This window comes from Nesoenas mayeri, assembly GCF_963082525.1.
Source record: "Nesoenas mayeri genome assembly, chromosome: 2".
NCBI lineage: Eukaryota > Metazoa > Chordata > Aves > Columbiformes > Columbidae > Nesoenas > Nesoenas mayeri.
Genome location: NC_137543.1, coordinates 7,537,650 through 7,554,297, shown reverse-complemented (window position 1 = coordinate 7,554,297; position 16,648 = coordinate 7,537,650).

Sequence of the window (16,648 nt, the reverse complement as noted above, 5' to 3'; positions counted from 1 at the left end):
CATGCTCATGATGAGCGCCTACTGAAATGTGAGTAAATCCAGAAAAATATTATTAAAGATCATCCCTGAAAAAGAGAGAGTTGTTTGCATGACTTGTGATTATCTTCAGCTGTTGATTTATTTCATTTATTTTTTTCTCCTGCCTTTGAACAGTGTTGTAACAGAGCCTGAGGACAGTAAGAGATTCAGTCTCTGATAAATCCATCTTGCAGATGTCACCCACTTCACACGAGTCATTAGGAAAGAGTCTAAACCAAAGAGGGATATTATTAAAGCATCCAGAGAAGACCTGCAGACCCCTGTCTTGCTTTCTCCATTTTACAGATGGTTCACTATACAATACACATTGTAGCATCAGTGCCTTGCAGCACAGTACATGGAAGCTTAATGGAGCCTTGGAAGCCCTGTCCAGAAGACAGGTTACCAGATGCCACTGGAGCATGATGAATCCTATAAGCAATTTGTTGGGGTTGTTAAATTCACAGAATATATCTTTAATTAGGATAACCAACACAGAGTGAGAGTAGGATCCTCCACCAGAAATCAGTGATTTCTTTGCTTAGTGATATTTCAGATTATATAATGTTGTCAGTCAAGGTATTGAGGCTGTGGTTGCAGGTCTGGATTCAGCCCATGTCAGGCAGGCACCCTGAGGTTAGTTTAAGGGACAAGAGGGTCCAAAACAATTTTTATTAAATAGGTGAGAAACAGGGTTTTAGCACTCCAAAAGTGACTTAAATACAGGTTCGGATATCAGTTGAGGAAAATTATTAAGGGGTAGCAACTAATACAACAGGCGGTCCACAGTGTGCACGTGGCTTCACCAAAACAATGCCGGAGCTGTCTCTGAGTCCGAGAGGAGTACACACTTGCTCGTACACGATGTGGGATTATTTTAAAGAGATACACGTACTCGTAGTGAGTATGGAAAGGTAGTACACTTGCGATTGTGCAAGGGTAAATTTGTAATACACTCGCAATCCTGCGAGGGTTAATTTACTTACACGTGCAAATGTGCATGGAATATTACACGAGCTTATGTGGAAGCATGGGAGGAAAATACTCTCATGATTGTGCGAGGAAATAATTTATACACGTGCTCGTATTGAGTACGGAAAGTTACACGTGCAAATGTGCACAGAAAGTACACGTGCTTGTATTAAGCACGGAAAGTACGCATGGAAATGTGCACGGAAAGTTACACGTGCTTATGTGGAAGCACGGGAGGAAAATACACCCGTGATTATGCGAGGATTAATTTTACATGTGCTCATATTGAACACGGAAAGTTACACATGCATATGTGCACGGAAAGTATAAATATACTCGCAATCCTGTGAGTTTTACTGACACCCGTGGTGGCACGGCAAGCGGAGTCTCCATCCCGGGGGGGCTCTCAGCAGCAGCATCTTGCTCGTGCTCCAAGAGACCCGCGACAATGGGGGGAGTCTCGACGAGAATCCCGTTTTTATACTGACTGATCAGATCTGACTGCGGGCATTCCAGAAGCTTCTCTGCACCCCACACTGGCTGTGGGTGCCCCTGAAGCCTCCAAACATCCCCCACACTGGCCGCAGGTGCCCAGCGACTCACTGGCGCCTCGGCACTCCCTTCTCCTAATGGCCCTGGCCAGGGTGCTCTGGGGCCGAACAAAAGAAGCTGTTGGCCTCAAGTAGCAGAGAGAGGGAGATTTGTCTACTCCTTCCATATTGAAGGAGGGAGGGGGAGAGAGGGGGGTTTGCATCCTGCCACAGCCCAAAATATGGTCCTCTTCAGCTTTCGAAGGATTCTGAATGCACAATATGCTGCTCAGTACACAAACGCAGGAGCCATTGCTGTATTAAACAGCTGACTGTCTCAGGAAGGAGCCTCAAAACAGATATTCAAATTGTGAAAACCCAGTAATACTGTGTTTTAGGCTGGAAATCACAAGCTACAGTAGCAATGGTAGTCTTCACTACGTTCCTCAACCTGTTAGGGGAACAGAAAATCCAGCATCTAAAAGGCCATTGCTCTCTAATATATTGAAAGAGAAACATGGAATATTGGAAAGAAAGGAACTTTCTGGGTCACTAAGTCCAGTGCTCTGCTGTCACAGACATGTACCATGCAATCCCTTTCATAAATCTAATCACTTCAGTATAAAAATCTAGCTTTTTGACCTATATTACTTTTATAAGAATATTTTTTTAATTCTAATTTCTTCCATGGGAATCAACTTCTAACTTTCAGTATCTGTCTATTCATAGATACTTTACAACAGCTTCATAAAGACATTGTCCTTTAACTTGTCTCTCACTAATGTTTATTCCCCTGACATATTTATAGATCACACAATTGTGCTCCTTGACAGTCTTTGTTTCATTATGCTAAATAACCCAAGCTCTTTCAATACCCTCTCATGAGGTATATTTTTCATTCCCTGTGTACAATCACTTGTCTCAACACCTATTTTAGCCTGATTTGGTTTTTTGTTTTGTTTTGTATTTTCTTACACATGAATAATCAGACCTGTGTAACACAGATACACAGGCTGTTAAAAGAAACATACAAATTTGTTGTGATTCTGGCAGACAGTAATGACACATAAGAAGTTAATTGGCCCAAAGGGAGCTATAAATTGTTGTCTGATGGTGATGGGAATCTCTGTTGCAAGAGTCCTTGCATCACCTGTATCTAGAAAGGTGTCCCAAACAATTGCTTTGTTTAGTTCCTACAATCCAGATGGCCAGACCGCCATGATCACCCCAACTTAACTGTTGATACACCTTAAATATTTGCAAAACATGTATTGAATGTCTTAACTACATACAAAACACTGTATACATGACCTGTTCAGCAAGGAAACATTTTTTTTTGTCTATTTCTTTGTTTATTTAGAACTGTATTATGTATGCACAACACTCCTGCAGCAGGAATGACCTATGCAAGACTTTAGTATTCTTCAGGAAGTTTACTCAGCCCACCTAGATGTACAAACTGGACCTGATGAAGCAGGAGTTGACTCAGGTGGAATTTGTAGAGTTGTTTGAAATTCCCACCTGAAAACTTCCTGTAACAATTGCTCCAGTACTTAATTGTGAAGGTTCTTATATAGTTTATATATATATATATGTATTTATACATTTTTTATATTATCTCAAAGCAGTCTGTTATCCCATCTATGCAGATGTCTGGACAGGAACCTCTTGCACCACATGATCGATTAAGACTATAAGTGCACTGGGTGTGCACACAGGCACAGCTCTGATACGCAACTAGTCCAATGCTATAACTAAAGAAGAAACCGGATTTTCATACTTACTGTTCAGTTATTACTTAAGTCCCATAATTTCTGCCAGAGCTGTACAAAATATGCCAATACACGTTTTACTGGAAAATGACTTAGACTTTGGTATTTCTACAGGAATCTTATCCTCTGATAAAAACAAAACAAAACAAACAAACAAACAAAAAATCACAATTATTCACATTAACCTGTTCAAATTCATCCTTTGATGAGCTAATTTTTTTTTTTTTTCCTCAATTTCAATCATATATAGATAATGAATTATATAGAATGAATGTTAGTATTGGAATCTGTGTTTTGTTATAAAACATACAGTTATAAAAGTTATTTCTGTCCCTTGTATTCTTATATTTCTTAAAAAATTACTGAATTTTTCATAATAGATCATCTTCATTTTTTGAAAGTGAAAGCATGAAAAGTCTTGTTCCAAGTGACTTATTTGAAAATTGTAGAGTAATACAGAGCATATATTTATAGAGCCTGTGACATTGGATCAAAGCAATGATTGTCTGTGCCGAACTTTGTAAGGCCACCAAACTCTGAGACTATTTCAGGAATGGAGAAAATGCTACTATGTCAGAAAAGAAGCACAATAATTTCATAGCCAATAATGTAAAGATTTTTTGACCTAAGAATCATAAACATCTATTGATACCATAACATCCATAAGAAAAAAAGAGACTTAAAGGTATTCTTTGTTGTTTCCCAAAGTGTTTTCCTCATAGTTCTTGAGTGTCTCTTAACTCTATATGTTTATCTGTCACTGAATGGATTTCTAAATGTATTTGGGTTTTCACTTTATCCCAATGCACCTTACTCCATAAAGCAGACTTAAGTACCTAATATATAAAGGATTCATAATCGTAATTTCTTTAGTATGTGTTAATAATGCATGTGCTGATCCAGGGGTCTATTAATTAGAGACTACGTATATGAGAGTAAATAAGAGTTATCACAAACTCACAGACCTCTTGAACAGTCTCTTGGAATTGAAGAACCACTTACTAGGTATTCACAAACTATTTATGAGCATATACTTGATATAACACAAACATATTTCTAGCACATTTTTTTGTAGATTTGCTTTAGTGACCATTACTTTGTCAATGATGAATCATTTGAAACATCATCTATTTCTGCTATATTATGGTAATGATTCTTTCTCCAGCTTTTAGGATCATCTTGTGCATCACTACCATTTATCTTCAGTATTAGAATCTATGTGATTACCAGTGTCTTTTATTGCATTGATGTAATTGCACAGAAATTTAATCATCACTAGAAAAGTGCTTTTCTTGGGTCAATTTTTCATTTAAATTAAACATTGTGAGTTTCCTTCTAATTTATTAATTTCATGGTTAGCTTTTAGCTATGGTTTAAAATTACATATTATTATCATCATTGATCATTGTTGTTATTAATAATAATAATAATAATAATAATAATAATATTGCATGCAGCTTCCTCTGCTACCGTGATTTTCTTTTATTTGCTTGAAAGGGAGTGTGATTGGGGAAAGAAATCTTTACATTAAGGCAGTTTTAGTTCACAAATGCAACAGAGGAGTCATTTTCATCCAGAGTTATTCCTGTGTCTAGGAGTCACATCTAAATTTCTGGAGTGCTGATTCTCTGTGTTGAAAGAAAGCAATTGCAGGCACCTGACCACACACATTAGAGACTGCTGAGCCTTAGAATGCCAGATGAAAGCTTGTGATTTCAAACATACAAAAGCTTTTGATGTAGGCACACTTGAGAAAAGCACAGAAGTTTTGCCAGCAGAGTATTGTTTATGCTGTTTAGGCTTGTATATAAGAGCATAATTCCAAAACCAACTAAAAAAAACAAGAGCCCAACTCATCTCCTGAAACTTCATTGCCTGGCTATTTGATGATAGGATAGGAAAGTAAAGTCTTTCTAAATGACACAAAAAAGAACTGGGAGAAAAGAGTTTGCCTTCTGGAAGGTGATGTCTTGTTGTCCATGTTTCAGAAAATCGAAACAAGGTAGGAAAAGATGGTGCTGAAAAATCACTTTTGTGCTTAGCAAGCACTATGGAAAACAATGAGGAGCATTTTTGTCAGTGGTGACCATTTTCAGTCCATCACCAAAGCCCCATGCAGTGAGCTGTTGTGGGTAGAAGGAATATTCCAAATTAACTATGGAGTCTTCAGCGCAGCCAGAGTGTTGTGAACATACCTTTTTTCTGTCTCAGTCACAAGAACTTCATAAGACTGGGGTACGCTTCAGCTGTTGAACCAAAACTCTACACAATAATAAATGCCCACCATTCCTTTAGAAAAAAGTTATCATCAGGTATCTCAACAGATAGAGCCCATTGCACCCTAATGCAAAGTCCTTTGAAAACAATACTGTTCTACATTTGGGTGGGTTTCTATTCAGGCCTAACGTTATTCTCTGCAAACACAGATCCCTGTTGCTAAAGATATTGCTACCTGTTTACCATTTCTGTTGTGCACTTACACCTTCTGGAAATCTAGCAAAAAAATTTGGTTTCAATGTATCCCACAGCTCTTCTCGTCTTCCATCCCTCTTCCAGACTTTTCCTACCTTTCTGGCCTATGACTTTAATTTCTTTTTCTATAAATATATAAACATTCTGACATGTTTGTTTCCATGATTATAGAGTTGTTAAAAACACAGACTAAAAATGCTTATCTTACTCATCCACCATATTTCAGCATAAATTTCTGTCTCTTCTTTCTGATGCACTCTGACCTCTCTGTTTCCTGGAAGATTCCCCCGACAAGCAACTTTCACCTCACCTCCTTTGTTGTCTTTTCATAGCTTCCTTTATCTAAAACTTTTTAGGATCTTACATCCTCCTAAGACATCCCTTATATGCCTTATGCCCTTTGCTCCTCTCAGTCCTTGAAAAATCCTTCCTCTTCCTCCAAAGAGTATTGGAGTAGAAAACAGGAGAAACCTGAAGCAGTTGTTCTGCCTCTTCTTCACTCCCCTGAGGTGCAGGAGACTGAAAGAAAGGAGATAAAAAGAGAGGTATGCACCTTAGAAGGAGCAGCCTGGAAGGCCAGAGGTCCTGTTTTGAGCTTTCAGATGGGGAGAAAAGAATGGAAGAATGAAGGCAGGCAACAGCTTTTACTGCCTCCTTATGGGGAAGAGAATAGAAAGCACCTGTCATCATGGCTCATCAGTCCTGCTTTAGCTCTTTGAATGCCACTACAATGCAAATAAATAGAAGCTGTTATACATTCTAACTTACACTGATCAAGAAGAATGATCTTTCATAGCACGTACATGCTAGTCCCTGGAGCACTTAATACATTTAATTTCAGACTATACTCAGGCACAATTATCTTTTATGTGAAAGAAAAATTTCTAAGCTATGTCTATATTATCAATTATTAAACTCAGACAATTAGAAACACATTTAGAAGATCCTGCGTGCATCCATTTCAGAGTCCCTGTGTACCTGCTTCTACCTGGGGAGAAAAAAAGATTTGAATTGGAAAATCCATTAAAAGGACAACATGCCTTTAGCATTTTCTTAACCTCTAATTGCAATGTCATCCACTATAACCTCTCAATATAAATTTTTAAAGCGTATTTCCTTCTCTTTCTTATTACATTCCAGGATCCTTGGGAGAGGAAAGATTTCTGTATGTCTCTTCAAAAGAAAACCATAATAGTTTGAAATTGAATAATGGGAAATTTGAGCTACATAAAAAAAAAAAAGTCTAAAAGATTAAATTTAGCATATTTGTTGTGTTCTTGTGTGGGCGGGTGTTCCTTACTTTGGCTAATAGAATAAAAAAAATAGTAAGAAACTACCTCTGATTATGAAACCTATTGGCCCATGGCTTCTCAAAGGAAGGAACAGAAACCTGGGACATCTATAACTAGTAAAGGAAAAAAAAAAAAAAAAGAAGAGAAAATATATTGCATAGATAAGCTTTTAAGGTTAGACAGACTGCTGAAATTCTAAGAATAGTTCCTTCTTGTTGTGTTTGAATGGTGAGGAATCAGAGAAGGCCAAAAATGAGTGAAGCTAAAGAAAATGAAATAGCGACAAGGACAAGAAATTCTACACGATCTTATATGTAAATCACCTAGGATAACAGGCTAACCACCGCTTTCTAGATGCTTCTTGTCTTGAAAACTTTTATTTTCCTAAGATCCTGAGTGCAACCAAAGGGAACCTAAAATCACTAAGAACCTAGAAAGATAAGAGTTCTCCTAGCTGAATGCAACAGGTAAAAACAGTTGTAGTAACTATAGGAAAGACAAGGAGATGCCAATGCTAAGAGGAGATGGCAATCCTTTCTTCTAGAGAACTTTGCAGGTTCTTTGAAGGGAAGTTCCAACAAGGTGTAAGTAGTACCCCAATTTTCAGCCCTTTTGTTAGTTTTATACTTTGCTCCAAATGCTTTGTTCCTTTAAACAGTTAATACTTTATTTGGAAGGCAATACTTTGTTTCTGCACCAATGCAAGCACGCTATCACAATTTTCTAAAAGGAAACTGCTGTAGGGTCCAATTACCCCTGCTGCACCTGCTGAAGTGGCCGTCTCTTACACAGCATCACAACAACTAAAGAAAACCAGTCACAAAAGGTAAAAGCTGAGGACTGGATGCACATCATGGTACCTCCACTAAGACCTTGAGAAAGGCTGGAAGGGCAACTAGTTAGTAAGTGAGACTGTAGGCATGCATGTTTAATTTTTTTTGTCTTTTTATATACACATAGTATGAAAGTTAAAGTGATGGAAAAAGAAGAAATGGATTCAGAAAATATAGTAGCAAGTTTCTAGTGCCCCCTTCTGCTATTGATGCTCCTATTTTATAAAGCATAATTAACCTCATTGTGTATCTGAATTTGTTTTCATGGCATATCTGAATGCAATTTGGCTGGATTGTAATACAGTACATTTTGTCTGTTTGAAGATGAATGAGAATTAAATTGCTGAAACCTACACCTCAGTTTTTAATCTGCTTATTTTTTGTTTGTTTTCCTGTTGTTTTTTTTTTTAATTCCAATTTTATTTTTGAGATGATACACACATGCAAAATGTTACCAAATCTTAATGATGAGTGGCTTGTATTTAAACAGGTGCTTTATGATGTTTAAAGCAATAGCTTCACTTTTGCAGGTCTGATGTAAAACTAATGTTTAACATAAAAGTGGATTCAAGTACTTTGGGAGAGCAGCAAATGTTTACCAAATAAGCTCATACTTCATACATTCTTTTTGGAAAGTATTGGCCCAAAGCCAAACAACATATATCCCTGAGCTGAGCCGAACATTTCAATTTCACTGTTCATTTCTATAATTATGTATGAAGAATATTTGGTGGGTGTCAGCTCCAGATAATCTAGATATGCGAACCCTTAAAATCATGTAAGTTAATCCTACTGGCTTCAACATATCTCTATTTTCAGAGAACTTAGCAATAAATTCCCCTTTCACTCAGCTGCTCCACTGTAATAGGCATGTAAAAATCGTTCCCAACTTCTTGGAAAAAATCATGTACAGTTGTAAAGCATTTGCACATTACTGTTATGTTGTTATGTGACAAAACTCCTCTTCTTTCAAGGAAACACAGAACCTGATTCCACCTAAATTCAAGTTGCAGCTTTACTTTGTTGCTTTTACTGTAGGACAAAGATGGAGTTCATCTCCAATTAAAGACCCTTAAATGCAGATGTCTACCTGTAGGTGTCTGAACAGTACACAGAAATTCCCCTGGCCCTATATTGAATAGCACAACTTGGTTAGGGTTTGTAACAATAAGGTATCGCTCCTGGTTACAAGACTCCCACCAGACCTAGAATCAGAATGTCCTGAGTTGGAAAGGACCCACAAGGATCACTGAGTCCAAGTCCTGTCCCTGCATATGACAACCCCACAGTTCACATCATGTGTCTAAGGGCATTGTCCAGTCTCTTCTTGAATACCTATTCATGTCTAACAGCTAAATAGATATCTTGAGTGCACTGTGATATCTCAAATAGTACCAAATGCCTGTGTTTAGGAGGGAAAAAGGAGAAAAAAATCAACTTCATCCTGGTTAATCAACAAACTAGATCTTTACACACTGTAATGGGACTCATATGTAGACCTTTATTTGCAGAATTCCACATGGAGGAATCCTACATTTTGAGCTGAATCTCATAGTGACTGCTGAATGGATTATTCCTGCAAGAGGAGCCTCAGAAGGCTGGAAATAATATTTTTCTAAGCTGGAAGGACATGGCACAGATGATCCGACACAGTAACTGCAACTTAAATTTAGAATGCCCATTTATCTGGACCAGTGTTTTATTTATTCATGGAGACCTTGAATCCAAAAGCCCCTGTGTTCATCATCATCACTGAAACCCATTCACACTTCATTAACTCGGCAGACCCATTGGAGGATATACAGTTAGGTAAATGATCAGCTCTAGACAGAAGTCTGGGGTTTCTAAATGAATTCTCAGACTTTTACTAAAGGTATCAGGAACTGTAAAAGTCATTTATTCGTTTGAGATTTCTCTCTTTAGGATCATCTCCTGCGGCGTAAGAAATTTGGATATAAATTATCTTGGCCATGATAGATTATGATGCATGGTACCCCCAGGCTGTGCCTTTGTTGTCCATTCATGCGTAATAAACTGCAGAAGATTCAATTTCGTTTGTTTACTTGGTTTTGATTTTTTTTCCTATTTTTTCCCCCCTGACAAAAAGCATTCTTGCAAACTATTGCTGACCAGTTATAAATGATTTCTTGTCTCAAGACCCTCTCCTTCCAAAATCAGAGGAATGTGAAAGGGAGATTTATACCCTGGGAACCTGAAGAAAACATAAAACTACAGTGTTAAAAGCTGCTGACAAGGAGGAATTGCTTCCATATTTTTATTAAGTTATCAGGAAGTCCTTTAAATTTTCAACAGAATATGCTCTTTGATTGAGCAGGTTAGCAAAAGAAAGATAGACTCTGATGAATCAATCTCAGTGTTTCTTCCTTGCATGGCAACCGGTATAGATTTCTCTGTTGTGTTCACTTAGCTGGCTGAGCTGATTGCATTTTGGGTTGATGAACTGAATCTTTCAAAACATTTAAATTGGAGGGGTAATGAGGGAGTAAGAGCTAAGATTTCCATACAAATCATAGCATGGCAAGAGCGTAGGTAGATGACATAAAAGCTTCAGCAAATTTGCTGGCAAATTCCTCACTCTTTTCTTTGTTTCTGGGATTTTAGTTGATAATCGACAAGACTGATGGTATTCAGGGGCAAATTCCTTCTTGGGAGACCTCTCTGATTAAAGCTAGAGCTTCTTTCATGTTAGTGGGGGTAGAAGGTCCTTTCCCCTCAACATCAAAAATACTTGTATATTTTTGACCGGGAACATCTTGAAACTGAGACTCCTGGATATGAAATCAGCGATCTAAGTAATTACTTTGGCAGAGAGAAAAACAGTTTTAATAGGCTCTTTGACCAAAGCTTCTGATCTACTGGTGTGATCAATTCCAAGAGGACTTTCTAGGGCAAATGTAAAGATGAAAAGGACAGGTTAAATGTTGCAGGCCTATAACTTTTGTACATGGAGCTACATACTCTGATTTAACTTCAAGGAACCTGGGAACCATTTAGACTCTGCTAAGAACATTTTGATCCACCTAGCAGTCTTTAGGTTTCAGAGTTATGATGAGGGTAACTGCCTTTTGTTCCCTCTTCTTCTCATGTGTCATTTTAAAATGCAATTCACAGCCTGTATTCTGAATAGCAGAATAAAACAGTTAATAACTAGCTGAACACAGGACTGCTGTATGGTTCAGGGTCATTGGCAATCATATGCTAGATGCTTGATAGGAAATCCCCACAAAAATATTAATTCCCCATGTAGCACGAATAGTTTCCTCATACCATTAGGGAGAAGACCAGAAGTCTATAAAAATCAGACTATACCATTGAAAGAGGCAAAACAAACAAACAAACAACAAAAGTCCAGGGCACTACCAGTGTTTCAAGTCCCTTAAAAATTTAAAGGAAAAATTCTACCCCATCTGAAACTTAGGTAAATCTTAAGTGTATGAGAAAGACGTACAAAGTATGTGCCCAAGAATGACTAGGAGACAGAATTTTTCCAGTCCAAATCTATCTATATCATGGGCCAACACCTTCCAAAGTAAAAAGCTAAAATTGAAGGGTCCTTACAATTTCTCAATTAGATTAAAAAAAAAAAAGGTCAGAAGTGCAGGATAAATACTAGATAAATACAGTGCCTCAGACATAATAATCCAGTAGTTCATTCAACTTTTCTTGAAGATGATAACAAACTGAATACCCCAAAGCAGGAAAGGAACAGCTTGAGGGACACTAAAAATTAAAACTATTCAGATAAAATGTAAAAGGGACAATGAAGGTCACTGTGAATTTATAGAAAGGTAACAGTAGAAAAGAGAAACAGCAAGGTACAAAGATGGCTAGGTGGATGAGAGGGCAGAAGTCTATGATGTTAGTGTTTGAAAGAAGGAATTAAACTGTTATGTACAGAATTAACACTGTAGAATAGAAAGAAAAAATGTTGCTTAGACTGAAATATGACCACTATAATTGTTAGACAGGATATTTATAAAATAACTCAGATAGGTATCTATCACTCCAGTTCTTATTGTTTCTTTTTTCTTTTTTCTTTATGTCCAGTAAAGCATTTTGCATTTTTACACTTTTTTCTCTCTCATCACTGATTAACACTGTAGGCTTTAACTTTTATTTGGATAAATAACCACAGGTGATTCTCCCAAAGCATTTCAGTAGAAAGAAGATGAAACAAACTCCAAATATTTCAGACCAATATAGAAGCTAGTGGGGAAGAAGAGACTAGAGTAAAAAATTGGCACTATTTTTTTTAAGCACACAGTGCTTTGTTTGTTTCTTTTATAACACAGAGAGATAAAAAGCTATAGGTGATAGTGATCATACTTCCAGGTGCATCAGGACAGAATTTGCAGAGCAAAGAAACAGATAACACATTTCTGAAGGTCTTCCTGCTATGGTGAGATGTGCAAACCACAGGGGTTGTTATCAACTTTGAGTTTCAAAAGGCTTTTCATAAGGTTACACATCTAGGATAATTGGTTATGGGAAACACAAATATCCTGCTAGTTAAAGAAGTTTTTAAACCTCAAAGGGAGCCCACAGATGAAACTCTCTTCAGTTTTTGACTGACAGGAAAAGGTGAAGATCAGCTCAAACAGGTAGAGCCAGCTTCCACTTTATGCGACTAAATGCAACTCTCATTAAAGACAACAGGCCTTTGGTGTACTTTATGTATTTGAAGTCTCCGGCAGTAAAATTTGAAAAAATATTAATTTAAAATGCTACTTTTGACCACTTTCAGCTCAATTAGTTTTTTACTTAGCTGGATGTGGGACTATTCAATTACAGAGCATATTGCAGGTAAAAACTGGGAAAAGGAAAAACAAAACAAAACATAACAAAAACAAACAAGCAAACAAAAAAAACCCCACAAAAAACCAAACCAAACCAAACTAAAACAGTATTATTGTAACATTTAAAATAGTTTTAATAGAAAAATCACATCCATATTCAGGAGACAGGTGGAAAATAGGAAGGCATACAACCAAAGACTGTGAAGTCCCTACACCCAAATGTGTTGTTTTCCCTTTTCAAAAGATTTAGCATGTTTTTTGTTGGCAAGGCCAGCTTGCGTAGAGCTGGTCTTGTCTTGTGCTTAAGGATTTACAACAGCAATTAAGAGATCAGGAATCAAGTTTTCACAGAATCACAGAATGTAAGGGATTGGAAGTGACTTCAAAAGATCATCTAGTCCAATCCCCTCGCCAGAACAGGAACACCCAGATGAGGTTACACAGGAAGGTGTCCAGGCGGGTTGGAATGTCTGCAAAGAAGGAGACTCCACAACCTCCCTGGGCAGCCTGGTCCAGGCTCTGGCACCCTCACCATGAACAAGTTTCTTCTCAAATTTAAGTGGAACCTCTTGTGTTCCTGTTTGTACCCATTGCCCCTTGTCTTACCATTGATTGTCATCGAGAAGAGCCTGGCTCCATCCTCATGACACTCACTCTTTATATATTTGTACATAATAAAGAGGTCACCCCTCAGTCTCCTCTTCTCCAAACTAAAGAGCCCCAGCTCCCTCAGCCTTTCCTCATACGGGAGATGCTCCACTCTCTTGATCATCTTCGTTGCCTTAAGTTTTAACTCCATAAAGAGTTCAATGTATGATTGAATAAACTAGGGCACAACTTTAGTGTATACTCCATGACAAATTGGATCCAGGAATCATTTAAATATGTTAGCATGACATGAATGTGCTAAACTTCAGCCAATAAACCTTACAGCACAAACAACTTTGAATACAGGAAGGGACATTTGTCTCACAGATAATTTGCTTTTCTTTGCCATGGCTACATGGCTACGTGGGTTTTGGTTGACCCAGTATTGCAGAGTGAAATTAAATATTGTTGATGAAATTAACATCAGAATACACATTGTGTAATATATGCCACTGGAAATGGGTATTTGCGAAGCTTGTAATTAAATGTTATTAACTTCCAGGAGATACTTCATTGAGAAAGAAACCTCTTATTTTTGACAATATATTCTCTGAAAGCATATTCCACTCCCTTATAAAAAGGAATCAAATCAAGCCCTAGACTCATGGAAGTGAATGGAAACTTGGTATTCCCTGAAGTATTTTTTTCATTTTGATTAAAAGCAAAACAAACAAAATACCAACAAGCATATTAAGGAAGTTATTCTGACCAGCTGTAGTATTTTGTCTGGTCTGAAACACGATATATGTAGTTTTGTTGATCTATATGTAAGAGTTACAATTCCTAAAAAAAAAAAAAAAAAAAAGGAAAGAAGAAATGCAAGCCCTGCAGATTTATTTCAATGCACATGTTGATTGTTTTGAAAACAGAGTGAAATTCTGTTGTATCATCAGTAAAGACTTGTGAAAAAATACTCTTCTCCTGATCCTAAATATTAGATAAAGTTCTAACATGAATAACAAAAAAATATTTCCTTAGAAGTGCTCCATTTTCTTTGTAAGTCTGTATTAATGCTCGGGAAGACAAGAAATGATACACTCATCATAACAGAAAAGTGTATCACACCCAAATTCTGCCTCTTCTCCTTGACCTTCCAAGCCAACGGAATACAAGTACCTCATTCAATCTGACTTATCTCTCAGGTGCAAGTGCTGCCTCTGCTGTAGTCAGCTACATTTTTACCACAGGCTTATCAAGTAGGTCATTCTAATTTTGCACATGAAATGATTTCACCTTCATGAATAGTGATGAGTCAAACAGGCTTAAAAAGACTCTGAACAGTTTGATTAAGAATGCTTCAACTGATGGATCGAAGATAAATTTGACCAGCAGCTGAATGCCATTCTCAAGTCTGCTTGATCCTGGAACTTATTCAGTTGTAACACTTGCTAGTGTCATAGCAGGTTGGTTTGTTTGTTTGTTTTTGTTTTGTGGGTGTAGGTTTTTTGGTTTTTTTTTTTGGCGGTGGTGGTGGTGTTTTGTTTTTTTTGTTGTTGTTTTTTTTGTTTGTTTGTTAAAAGCAAAGAAAAAATATATTAAAAAAAGAATTTCAATGTACCTGGTTTTGTTACTAAGACTATATTTTGATGACCTCCCTGAAGACCATAGAGGGAATATCTATGGTTTGTACAGCATCTTGCATTATGAAATATTTGATTGAAGTCTTGGAGTGCAACTGTAGTATGAATAATCATGATATTCAATGTATAATTCATTCATTCTACTGTTAACAATATAATGCTTGATAATAGGAACTGCAGCAGCAAGCAAGTGGATTGCATCAGTAATAACTATTTTAGAAAATATAACACATATTAAAAAAACCAACCAAACAAACAGACAAAACAAAAAAAAAAACCAAATTAAAACCAACATAAACGTTAAAGGTGGAAAATTTGAGACCTGGAGAAATGAAATAACACTTCCAAAGTCAAGATGAGACTATGGCTTATCCCCAAAAGAGAATGAGAGTATGGAGTATAGTGCGGCATATCTACACGGCCTCTTGATTGCAGCACTGCAATGCCCTGTCAAAGGCATCCCTGCAGCAACACACCCCAAAGCAAGGTGTAGGCATGACACCTGTGTGAGTTTACCAGCTCAGAAATTCTCCATCGAGTGAACAATAGAGATGGTTCCTCTGCTTCCTGAGTCCCAGACTTACACAGTGAAGTAGTGATTATTCTTTAAGAAACATTTAATCATGGGAATCAGAGATAGCTGCTTTTCATTCCCTCTCAACTCTTGAATTTCCCCTTCTAAGGTCTTCTTGGAATGTAGATTTTGGGAAGGATTTGGTTAAGCTTTTTGTTCTCCTGTTATATTATGATACAAACCACATAAACAGAAGGAATGGTAACTAATTTCATTTTTCATGTAGGGTCTGATTTTTAAAGATGCATATAAATAGTTGTTAGCTTTAGACAGTTTGAAATGTAACTGGAAAATTAAAAATGCCTTTGACAATATCCCCTACCCCAAACTCATGAAAGTGAATTTAATTCAAGGTTCAAGACTAATTATACCTTGTGCTTCATTCTTTAACTTGTGGATAACCCCTCTGTGAATAACAACTTTTTCTGCTTTACGCCACTGGAAATAGGACTCCAGCTTGGTTCTCAAGCCACATCTTTACTGTTGAAATAAATAGTGCCGAAAGATGTCCCTGAAAACAGTGACGCTCCGTGGCATAGCTGGTGCATGGTCCATCTTGTACATTCCCATGCAATTCCCATGCATAGTTCAAGATGTAGCTCATGTCCAACTTGTTTTGTGTGTGATCGCCTTACCACAGGGGAAGGGAAAATAATGCTGTGGGTGTAGGTCATTCTCTACCATTAGTCATATGTTTCTATTGAAACCATCGCATATGTCAGCCTGAAGAAATGCTAGTCCTGTGTGATGCAAAATGAGCCTTACTCTGTTACAGATAAACCAAGTCAGTGTTAATAAAAAGGAACATTCAAAGATGCAGTCCCTGTCTCCTTTGCATCTAAAATAACTCTCTCTTTGCATGATGCCTGCTTGCTATGAAGTATGCCCATTAGTTTTCAGTATAATGAGCTAAGGCAAGGGAACCCTGCAGAAACCAGACCTAGCAGTGCCTGCTCTTCTCTGCACGTGCTTCTCTGTTAGCGTCAAACTCTCTGTCCTGCCAACATCTTATTCATAGGACAATCCCAGCAGCACAGGGAGACATCTGCTTGTTTCGTTTTACAGGCACCATGATCCAGTCGTGCCTTACTGCTGTGAGGCCCTTCTGTCCTGTTAGCTTGATGCTTTCTTTACAACCAA